The sequence below is a fragment of the Lactuca sativa genome, chromosome 9, assembly GCF_002870075.4.
Source record: "Lactuca sativa cultivar Salinas chromosome 9, Lsat_Salinas_v11, whole genome shotgun sequence".
Taxonomy (NCBI): domain Eukaryota; kingdom Viridiplantae; phylum Streptophyta; class Magnoliopsida; order Asterales; family Asteraceae; genus Lactuca; species Lactuca sativa.
Genome location: NC_056631.2, coordinates 167,796,396 through 167,806,515, shown reverse-complemented (window position 1 = coordinate 167,806,515; position 10,120 = coordinate 167,796,396). Strand labels below are relative to the sequence as shown.

The following is a 10,120-nucleotide window of genomic DNA, read 5'->3' as shown; positions in this document are numbered from 1 at the left end:
TTTCCAATTATTGAATCTAGATAATTTGTTCTTTTCTAGCCTTGCATTAGTTTTCTTTAATAAGTTTCTAGTCTTGTAAAACTAGAGAAAAACCCTTATTTGCTAAAGTAATTTAGATAGAATTAGTTTTTAATTTAATTTGCCGTTCCCTGTGTTCGATACCCTACTTGCTTGAACTATACCACAATTGATAGGTTCACTGCCTTTTGTGTGTTATTTGATAATTAAAGTAGGATTAAAACTAAGTGAGTTTTACACACATCAAGTTTTTGGCGCCGTTGCCGGGGACGGTTCTAAAATTAGCATTAAATTCTAATTCAATCGACCCTTTGTGTAAGATTCATCTTACGCAAAGTTAATTTCTGCTCAATTTTTGTTTAAGTAAAAAAAAAAAAAAAAAAAAAAAAAAAAAAAAAAAAAAAAAATTTCTTTTTCACGCGTTCTGATTTTTACGTGAACTCGCCGAGTGCATTCGCCCCGACTCGGCGAGTCTGCGCTGAATCAGATTAAATTTTTGTTCTTTTTTACGCGTTCTTTTTTTTGTTTTAAAGTGCAGTTAGTTCATGACCCGAGGATCCTCTACACCTCTAATTCCTCCTCTTGAAGATCCGGAAACCGCATTAAGAAGAAACAAGGGCAAAACCGTTGGAGAAACCACCTCTTCAAAGAACTCACCACTCAAAAACTTCAAATCCGTGTTTGGCAAGAAGAGGAGCAGCAAAGCAGGAGCATCCAGTGCATCGTTGTCAACCGAAAATCCGATCCCGAAAGACACCGAATACGAGACCGAAGAAGAAAGCGAGCACACATCCGATATTGAAGAAGACTTAGCCACCGCAATGGCTAATATTGACGAGATCCCCATGGGGGAGTGGAAGAAAAGGATGCGTGATGACACCGGCCCGGGACTTGTGCAACCCGCAATCCCCGCTACCGCTACGTTCGAACTAAAGGGCCATATTCTCGCTCAACTCAAGGAGATACCATTTCACGGGAGAGATCATGAAGACGCCTATAAGCACTTAGATGAAGTAAATGACGTGGCGGATTACTTCAATGTACCTAATGTGCCCCGCGAGGTCCAGCTACTACGCATGCTTCCTGTCACGTTCAAAGGAGCTGCAAAGGATTGGTTGAAGTCACTCCCTCCCGGATCAGTTACTACATGGGCAAAAATGAAAGAAGAGTTCATAGACCATTTCTGCCCACCTTCCAAGATAGCCAAATTAAAGAAAGCCATTGCCAACTTCGAGCAACAACCCGGAGAATCTCTTTATGAAGCTTGGGAAAGGTACAAGAGCCTGCTTAGAAATTGCCCACACCATGATCTAAATAGCCAACAGGAGGTCTCCATCTTTTATGATGGAGTAAATGTCACCACAAGGCAACTACTCGATTCACAAGGCCCGCTCACCCGAAAGCCACCTCCGGAAATAAAGGAATTGATTGAAGAATTCTCTAAGCACTCTAGAGAATACCACAACCCGAGGAATGAAGTGAGTCGTGGAGCAGTAAATTCGGTAAACGATGGTATGGCGGCGATAATAGCGAAACTCGATAGCCTAGACCGAAGAATGACGAAAATGGATCAAACGATCCATGCTATTAGGGTAGGATGCGAAAATTGTGGCGGCCCCCATCTTACAAAGGATTGTGATCGAGACGAGAATGGAAATAAAAAGGCTCAAGTATTTTACTCTAGCGGCGATAGATATGATGAAGACTGGAGGAAACCGAAGAAGGATTGGCTCCCATACGAAGAGTACAGAAAGGCTAAGGAAGAAAAATATAAGCAGAGGGAGAGGGGTTATTATCAAAAGGAGGAACCGGTGACGGACAAGAAGACGAACTTAGAAGACATACTTACAAAATTCATAAGCGCGTCCGAGAAAAGGCATAATGATCATGATGTGGCAATGCAGGAAACCAGAAACATATTGAAGAATCAGCAAGCTTCTATTCTCAACATAGAGAAACAACTGGGCCAACTTGCACATCAAGTAAACGAAAGAAGACCGGGTCAACTTCCGAGCAACACCCAACCCAATCCAAGGAACGAGAACGTGAGCGTTATAACCTCCTGCGGTGAAGAAGAAGTGGCTGAAACACTAAGGGTTTCCAAAGGGAAGGCAGAAAAGGAAGAAGAACCAGAACGAGAAGAACTCGATCCGACTCGCCGAGTCACCAAAATGGACTCGACGAGTCCAGTCGGGAAGGATAAAAAAGCAAGTTTTCTGAAGACATATAACCCTCCTTTGCCATACCCATCCAGAGCCATTCCTTCAGAAAAAGTTCAAGCCTATAGAACCTTCATGGAGCATGTTAAAGCCTTACAAGTCAATATGCCATTCGTGGACACAATGCTCCAAACTCCCAAATACTTTAACTTGCTTAAGGGTTTGTTTGCTGCCAGGAAAGATCTTGCTGAAGTCGCGGAGGTATTGATGAGTGAGCTACCTGAGAAGAAGGGTGATCCGGGTAATATGGTAATCCCGTGCCAATTTGGCAATGATGTTTCCACACGAGCTTTGGCTGATTCAGGGGCAAGCATTAATTTGATGCCCTATTCATTCTTTAAGAAGCTAAATTTACCAGCGCCAAAGCCGGTAAATATGAGAATCCATTTGGCAAATAAAACAATTATTCATCCACAAGGCATATGTGAAAATCTCCTTATCAAAGTAGACAAGTTCATCTTCCCAGTAGACTTTGTGGTGGTGGAGATGAAAGAAGACCCCGAAATACCAATTATTTTGGGAAGAACGTTCTTAAACACCGCATGTGCCCTAATTGACATATCCGAGACTACATTGACATTAAGAGTGGGTGATGAGTCGGTGATGTTTAAAGCTAATCCAGAGATCAATCAAGAAGAAGAAAAGCGAGAAGAAATCTCATCTATCCAATTAGATGATGAGGCATTGCAAAAAGAGCTTGATATTTTATTAAAAGAAGACCCAAGTAAGTTCACGCTACACTCAGAAGAAGTTTCAGATGCTGACAAAGACTTGGAGGAGCTAGAAAAGCTACTGGAAGGAGCCGACTCAGAAAACGATCCAGAATTGGTGAAACCCGTCCCGACTCGCCGAGTCGTCATAATGGACTCGACGAGTCCAGTCGATCTGGATAGAAACTTGACCAAAACTGATCTGTTTGTGAATAGTCCTTCACATACCCTGGTTTCAGTTACTGTTTATGAAGAACAATTGGCAGAAGAGGAAAAAGGAATGGAGGTACAACACGCCAATGTGGCATGCATTGATACGATGCCATTTGGAGAAGGGTTAGGCACGGGAAAGAATGCAGGAATAAAGGATAGGGAGGAAGAAGCTGATCACCAATTCACCACTAAACCTAAAGCACGGACCATCATGAAATATGAAGTCATTAAATTTAAAGAGAAGGATGTTCAAGAATTGGTGAAAAAGAAGGGGGTAAAGCAGAAAAAGAGAAAAAAGAAAGCCCAAGCAGCTGAAGATGAAGCAATGAAAAGGAGACGACACGAATTGAAGAGGGCTTACAAGAAAAAGATTTACGCCTACAAAACCAAGTATAAACCACAAAAAGAGAGGCGTACATTCCCGATGCTTGAAGATGACAAAACGTAAATGGGAAGGAGTCTAGCTAATGACTCCTCAAAAAGAAGCGCTTGGCGGGAGGCAACCCGTTCAATAGAGTTTGCTTTCTTTTACTTTTTAGTCTTTCTTTTTATTCTTCGTTTTATTTTCCATTCGTTTTTATTCTTAAATCTTCTAAATCATCGGGCATGTCTGCTTGAGAGTTGCATAGCCTAAGTGTGAGGTGAAATGATTCATAATAAACAGAAAATTTTTGAAAAATATGAAAATTTTTAAATGACTCGCCGAGTCTGACCACGACTCGACGAGTCCACATGGATTCCAGAAAAGCATTTAACTTCGCGACCAGACTCGACGAGTCTAACCACAACTCGACGAGTCGGTCTTATTTACAGAAAAAAAAATTAATTTCGAAATTACTTTTACATCTAGTAAATAGGGTTTTAACCCTAAAAATTCAATTTCAACATCACACTCGCCGGGTACCCCCATTCGCAAACACTCTCAAGCATTCAAAGAAATCTTCCAATCTTCTTCAATTTCTCAAGGTTTAAACTCAAAAGGTAACAACTTTCTTCTTGATTTCTAAAGAAAATGAGAGTATAAGGCCATCTATGCCTGCAATTGCATGTAAAAAACCCGTTTTTGAAAAATAATGAAATTCTAGGGTTTCGATTTTTCATGAATATTGTTATTTTGAATGCTTAGTTTGACCTTAGTACTTAGTAGGTAGTCCTTGAACAAAAACCCTTGACAGAAATTACAAGTTTTAAGGTCCAATTTCATGCAACCCGTCGACTGACTCGTGCAGGTTACGTGACTCGTCGAGTCAGGCATGGACTCGACGAGTCCAGTCGATTTACAGAAACCTTCCAGTTTTTAATTATTTTCTGTATTTCTGGGTTTTGTGTGTTTACTATGCAGAAATCATGTTCAGAAGAGGACAATCTTCAACTGGTAGCCTAGGGGAGTTTCCATGGTTAAACTTCCCGCAAATCGAATCCACTTCAACAATGAGGAAGTGGAAGAAGAAGCTCTCAGACATTAAGAAGAAGGAGGTGTATGTACCGAACAGAATTGATTGGGAATGGCTGCAGAGCGTTCGCTATGAAGAAGAACTAGCTCCTTACCTTTTGAAGGAGTTCCAACATGAAGGCAACAGCATGGTGTGTGATGGGTGGAGCCGGGTCTTCCGCATTCAAGAACCGGTTTATTTGGAGCTATGTTTAGAGTTCTTTTCCACGGTATCTTTTCATGGGGGAGTGGATGTGTATCACCCGACGAGCTTTACTTTTTGTCTTGGGGGCGAGTATCGTCAATGCTCGGTGGTGGATCTTGCTTGCCGGCTAGGGATCTATGATCAACCGTTGGTTTCAACAAACATCTTTCGGGCTTTCTTGGCAAACACTCATATGGCGTTCCCCGATGGAGTCACGAGTACGGGTTGGTGGAACACCATTGGGAATAAAGTTTATATCCCGAAGTCCGCGCAGGAAGGGAGCATCCGATCACCGACTCACCGCCTCATTCACCGCCTTATTTCCTCCACCATCAACCAGAGGAAAGACGATGACAAGGTTTCCAACCTTGATGTTTTCTACCTTTGGAGCATTATCACACCCGGCGTCTTTTGCAACATTCCATGGTGTATTGCTTCATACCTCTCAGCGGGTGCGGTCAAAGATCGCAAAACATCGCGCATCAATGGAGGCATGTTTGTCACCCGTTTGGCTAATTCATTCGGGTTGATGAACCGTGGTGCCTGGAACCTCATGACTTTGATCCCGACACCCCCATTTAATCCTATTCTTTTCCGCAGGGCCCGAATTATTGAAGACTATGGTGGTGGCCATTATGCCATCCCAAATGATGACCCGGTTGTAGGTCCTGAAGCATCGGGAAGGAGGGTGAGACCGAGAAGGGAACGGGATATGGAGGATGAGCCGCCGGTGATTCCGGTAGAGAATGAAGATGTACCCATGGATTGGTACAATATAGAGATGAGGCGGATGCAAGACCAAATGGCGCGGGGGCTAAATTTTAGCAATCAATCCCACATACGACTTTTTGACCACTTCAATATTCCACATATTGATGGTGGGAATTATCCATATATTCCATCGTGGGACGAGCGGATTAGTGCACGCCATAACGGAGCGGGAGGAAGTGGAGCCAATAACGATGATGAGGAGGATGAGGATTAATTTTTGTGTTTTTGTGTTTAAACAATTTGCATTTTTATTTTCTTTTATTTTTGATGTGTATGCTTTAAGATATTATTTTTAATAGTTGTTTGCTTTAAGTATTTTCAGGATTGCATTTTGATTACTTAGGATGAGGTAAAAGCATGGTTGTTTTTCGTGTGAGAGCGAGTCAAGGAAGCAAGTTTTTAACGTCAAAGTGTCAAGTCCGGTCTTAGGAGTATGAGCGATTGAGTCTGCATGTGAGGAAGCGTTAATGCAGTTGTTATGGACTCAAACAGTTGCAAAATACCAAGATTTTTCGTTCAGTGGCCTACTCGACGAGTGCACTAAGTAGACTCGCCGAGTCGCTTTGTCTTTCCAGATATTTTCAGAATGCGCGCTACTACTCGACGAGTCCATCATAAGACTCGACGAGTCGTTCATCTTTTACACCGATGGACTGCTGATTTGATGCTACTACTTATACCACTTGCATCCTTCCACTTCCATATCCATTCTTGAAGATCGTATGCCGATTTTCGCATGTTTAGAGCGACCCACACGATACATGGATGAGATTGTTCCCATGTATGAAGTTTATTGAAGATGGAGCTTAAATGAGAGTGATCAACCTATCCACTACTATTCCAGGGGAGTTTGTTCCAATTCTCTTCTTATTTTTGTTGTTCTTTATCGTGCATAGTATGCAATGAGGGCATTGCATCACATAAGTGTGGGGTAGGGGGTTGGTTACATAATAGTCAATTATTTTCAAAAATTTTGCATACCAAAGTATTATTTAGGATCTAATTTAGGAAATTTTGGTAAAAAAAATAGGATTTCATGTTAGAATTGTGTTAATAATTGCATGACAACCCAAATGTTTAGTTGAGCCTATATACGTTCTAGTGCATTTGTGGCCTCCTTATTCTAGTGAAATCATGAGACAAAAACACGACCTTGCTCAGCCTGAGGGATGCAATATGTTTAGCAGCCTAAACCTGAAATGTATCCAGGAAGATTTTTATCATTAGCCAATAAAGGTTGAGATTGAGCGCCCCTGCTTAAGCATGTAGGATTTGAGTGAAAAAAAAAAAAAAAAAAAAGTGAGTTACATGAAAAAAAAGAGAGAGAAAAAATTACAAGAAAAGTTATAAGAATTTTGGAGCATCAAAGTTAAGTATGAAGTTCAAAGATCAAAATTCCAAAAATTCAAAAAGTTGGAGATACCAAAAGCTAGTACAAGTTGGTGAATTCAAAGATATCAAAGATAAAATGTTCAAAGAAGTGAAGAATTCAAAGAAATCCATAGTGGTATCGGATAAATTGTAATTTTCTAGAATATGTATGCTTGGGTTGCTCGATTAAAAATACCTTGAGGTTAAGAGGTTTTCTGAGGATAGATTCGGAGGGTTGCATAAAATGAGCATAGTTCGGGGTGAGTGGGTGAATGTTTATGAGGATTGTGAGTATTTGGAATATGGGGGGTTCTTTAGGAAAAATTTTAGACACAAATGCATGCGTTGCGGTCTTGGCGTAATGGATGGGTTGGATTGGAGTTATTATATGTAATTCTAATGTGTTAAAATTCAGTTTTGCTTGAGGGCAAGCAAAAGACAAGTGTGGGGTATTTTGATATGTGCATATTTAGTGTGTATTTAGTATAGTTTTTTATTCATATATTGGCTAAATTATCACATATTAAGGACAAAAGGTACTTAAAAGTGTTAAATTGTGTTTTTCAGTCCAAAGATGAAGCTCGGAAGCGAAAGGAAGCAAGAGAAGCGGCTGAGAGCTCAAGAGTGGAAAGAAGAAAGAAAACAGCCAAAATAAGGCTTCTACTCGTCGAGTTATCTTTTGACTCGACGAGTCCGGTCGCGGATTCAGAAGGATAAGCATTCGGAAGTCAAGACAGTTATCAGGTTACGACTAATGTGAGAGGGACTCGACGAGTCGCCATATGACTCGACGAGTCGAACCGCTTATTTAAAGATAATTCCACAGATCGGAAAGAGGGAATTCTGGAAAGTTTCAGAGGCCTTAAGCTGCGAATCAGAAGCCAGAAGAACCCCAGAAGTCGACCAAAGAAGCTAGATCCAATTCCGGGAGTAATTAAGGCGTAATTTCCTCATTCTACTTAATTCTTTTGTTTTGTCAATATGATTAAGCAACTTGAACTTATTTGTTTGCTGTTATTCACCTTAGTTATGAACTAATTTCTTTATACTTCTGTTTGGGGATACAAAGTTGACAATATGGTTTGATTGATTGGTAGGATTAATTCTAAGTTGGTGATTAATTGTTATATTAGCTTGCTAAAGAACCTTGTGTATGAATGATAATTTATTTTCTGTTAATAGGAAGATAGTTAATTAGCATGAACATCTATTAATTATCAACCTCGTATGATAAGTGACCACTAAATCATATGTCTAGGATTAATGAATATGAAACTAGGATTAACAAGTAAAATTGAGTAAATTCATGTGCGAGCTTGTAAGATGACTATTGAACAAGAGGTTAATTAAAAATAAAAGTTTAATTAGCTATTGCAAGTCTAACTTAACCCGAATAGTTAATCTAGTAAATATAATTAAGTTAAGCAATTGGCCACTGTTTGAATTAGTCTATTTGCTAAGGATTAGGATAGTGAACACAACTTAATCACTTGAATCGGTAACCAACGAAAGAATTAATCCATTGCACTATTACCTTAAAAGCAACCATAAAGTTAACCGAGTTGAACTAAACAGAAGTTTCTTTCCAATTATTGAATCTAGATAATTTGTTCTTTTCTAGCCTTGCATTAGTTTTCTTTAATAAGTTTCTAGTCTTGTAAAACTAGAGAAAAACCCTTATTTGCTAAAGTAATTTAGATAGAATTAGTTTTTAATTTAATTTGCCGTTCCCTGTGTTCGATACCCTACTTGCTTGAACTATACCACAATTGATAGGTTCACTGCCTTTTGTGTGTTATTTGATAATTAAAGTAGGATTAAAACTAAGTGAGTTTTACACACATCAGAATTCATACGTCCGTTTCTGCTAAATCCGACCACCATACCTTCTGCATAAATCTTCTAATTCTTCAATCATGCATCATATTAAGTAGAAAGCAGAGGTAAGACCATTAATTGCATTTCTGATTAACAGTTGTTAATAGCAAAAACATATATTTCAATACTATTTAAACCCTTCATTTATAAAATTATTCAAGTTTCCTACATCTGTTTTCCCACTATTTGTGAGTGAGTTATAATGATCTACCATCTGTCACACCCTCTAAACGGAATTGGCGGAAACATTCGGGGGCGGAGGATGTCATGTACAGTATCATAACGAAGCATAATAGTAAAACAAGCAACAACATCCATTGCATTAATAGGATAGTTAAATACATGTGTGTTCTTTGTAAGGTTTAAATGACACCAAAAAAAATGTATAATCAAAATAATGATGAGTCTTGAATCCAATCCGTCCTTCAAAAGCAGCATGGGTATACATGTCTTACTGGTTCCCTAAGAATACAAGCTATTTTGAAAGAGAGTATCAGCATAAAATGCTGGTGAGTTCATAAGTGTTTAGTGTCATTTAGTAATTAAAAATCTTGTAGTGTTTGTATTAAAACCTTGAAAAGTTTGTAAAGTTTTCCCAGAAAATCCTATATTTCCTGCTTAAAATGAATGTAGCCTTCTACCCGAGGCCCGACTGTTTTGCATGTTTTGTTCTCGTGTAAAAATGTAATGTTTGCATATGTACTTGAAATAGTATGGAAGATGTAGTAGTACTTTATATCTGTATAAAAGTATGTTTTCTCCCATTTATTACTACCATTTATTCTGAAAAATAGAATGTTTTATCTTAGTGGTGACACTACTGAATATGAAATGATAAAACAGAAGACTCATAGATGTATTAGATGTACTATACTCCTTAAAGAGTCTTATTTCCTTTAATTTCGATGTGGTTAATTAAAGGGTTAATTGTAAATTAGTTGTAACCATACTGATTGACGGCTGAATACCTGACGACCTTCTGGCGTCATATAATAGTGAGGTGACATTTTGTCACCCCTTGGCCTTAACGGCTGGGACTGTAGCTAGCAGTCGAGGTGTGGGAGTGTCTGTCCCATATAGATCTATACACACGATGCTCGCTCTCCCTCCAGGAGACTCTGGTTACAAAGGTAATACAACAATGTATTGTTGTATCAAGAAATAGTATTTCCTATTCTAATCATCGTATTTCTTACTGTACTTGTATGTATATGTATATGTATATGTTCGTTCCTGTTCTTGTATATGTATGTATGTGTTTGTTCCTGTTCTTGTATATGTATATATCCTCTTCCGTTCTTTG

At 39.1% G+C, this 10,120-nt stretch overlaps 1 non-coding gene across 1 annotated transcript; it reads right to left on the bottom strand.

Annotated features, from left to right (window-relative positions):
* Positions 1-1,223: 1,223 nt before the first annotated feature.
* LOC128129403 (small nucleolar RNA R71) lies at positions 1,224-1,330 on the bottom strand. Its single transcript, XR_008227312.1, has one exon. It is a non-coding gene; the product is annotated as a small nucleolar RNA R71 (small nucleolar RNA).
* Positions 1,331-10,120: the final 8,790 nt, after the last annotated feature.